The sequence below is a fragment of the Labeo rohita genome, chromosome 25 (assembly GCF_022985175.1).
Source record: "Labeo rohita strain BAU-BD-2019 chromosome 25, IGBB_LRoh.1.0, whole genome shotgun sequence".
In the NCBI taxonomy this organism is placed as follows: Eukaryota; Metazoa; Chordata; class Actinopteri; order Cypriniformes; family Cyprinidae; genus Labeo; species Labeo rohita.
In genome coordinates this window covers 30,224,872-30,226,994 of record NC_066893.1, presented here as the reverse complement: position 1 = coordinate 30,226,994, position 2,123 = coordinate 30,224,872, and positions in this window count along the sequence as shown.

Genomic DNA, 2,123 nt, shown 5'->3' with positions numbered 1-2,123 from the left:
AACAGCGCCCCTCGGCGTCATTATATCGACGAACTGGGACCTACATTGATTTCAATGGGAAACTTTTGGCGTCAGAACACAGGACATGAGATGATGATCGCTATGAAATCACGTTCAGGAAGTCTCATTAAGCACACATCGCGATATTTGCCATCAGTTTACGTGTGCGGCAGGTTGGGTGAGTAGTCGTAAATAGGCTGTCTTAATGTTTGTTTTAAAATGTATCCTGTCTTCTTTATTAATCAGATTAGCGCCGAATGTTTATTCGCTTAATTATATCCGTCTTTGCGTTTTATTGCGTTTACACCTGCTAACTTTTTTTTTTTGTGTGTTTGGCTCGTCCATGTTTTTTTTTATTTTTTTTTTTATAAATGCTTTATTCAACAATTGCACAATTTACAGGAATGTTAATCTCCATTATAAAAATAACAAAATGTGCATTTTCCAACATTGCAGGTGTTTTAACACAAACAAAACATAAACAAGACTCACATCATCACATTTTGCCAGGGGAAGTACGAATTTACAAAAAGATATCAAAGTGTTTACAAACATTCACAGTTTTTGTTGCCTTTTGATTAAGGGAATGCTTAATCGAGTTGACATATTGCTTGACCTCATTGTTAAAAGCAAAAAAAGATGTTTTTGAATGCGCAAACTTACATTTATGAATGTAATATTTTGCCAACAGAATAATGAGGTTAATAATGAAAGTTTCATTAGGCATAGTTTTAGTTCTGTTGAGGTCATAAAGGCCAAAAAGAACATCCTTCCAAAATAACTTGAAATCTTTCTCAATTTTTTCAGCAATAAAAATACAAATGTCAGACCAGAAGCTTTGGACAAAGGGGCAGTGCCAAAAACAAATGGGTAACTGTTTCAACATTCACAGAACAAAAAGTGCACATTACATCAATATCTTTTTAAAAATTTTTAACAATATGATCATTAGACGGGTAAAACTTATGAATTATTTTAAATGATATTTCTCTAATTTTGTTGGTCAGCAGGTATCGGCTGGGTAAGAGCCAGACCTTCTTCCAGTCAATGTTTTGCACAAATTTATTCCAGTATGGAACCACATATGGGACTGTGATAATATCTGTTTTGAACAAGGATCTAATTAGTTTATTGTTCTTTCCATTGTTACAGGAAAAACAAATCTTACCAACTGAAGTGTCAGTCAGTGATAACAAGGTTAGTTGTTGTGTGTCCAATCTTGGTTGAGCTTTAAATAACATGCAGACACCAGAAGAAATTGCTCCAAAGACTTTGGCATAATCTCCAGGAGACACAGGAATTTTGTATTCTTCTAGAAACTCACTATAAGAGTAAAGACAACCAGCCCTGTTAAATAATTGGTCAACAAAAATAATGTTATTGTAACGCCAAGCCAGCAGAGGGAGCCCTCACCCCAGTACTGCTTGCATGCTCCCTCTGCTGCTTCTACTGTCACTTCCTGTTTGGCAGTATATAAGGACTCTCCATGTGCTCACTTCTTTGCGAAGTATTGCCAGTTCACCTGCCTTACCGAGCGTTTGTTATATTTCTCTGTTGGATTACCTGTTGCCATCTTGCTTTGTTTATGGACTACTGAGTTTACGGATTACCCCTATTGGATTGTTTGCTGTTTCTGGACTGACTTTACGGTATTTGACCCACTGCCTGCTTTATCTCTCTGCTGCCTGGATTACGTTTATGTGTTGTACGTTTTGGACTGCCTTTCCGGTTATTGACCCTCTGCCTGTTTCATCATGTATGTTTGCTGTTGTTTATAATAAACTTCTGCAATTGGATTCTACACCGCCTCAGCGTCCTCACGTTACAGAATACTTCGCCAACCCCCCGAATCCAGCGGAAGTTACGACATACACAACCCAAGTCATGAACCCAGCCGTATCTCGTCTCATCTGCCTTCGTCAAGGTGACCGGGCCATAGAGGAATATGTTGAGGAGTTTTGTGGACTATGTCACCTAGTTGGCTTTAATGATGTGGCTCTAAAAGACTTTTTTTTTCGTTTTGGGTTGAACGAGCCCCTTAGTTCAAGTCTGCCAGGGGGAAAATTTGTTGGTCACTGGAGGAATATATCGATCATGCCCTACTCCTAAGCGGATCACCATAC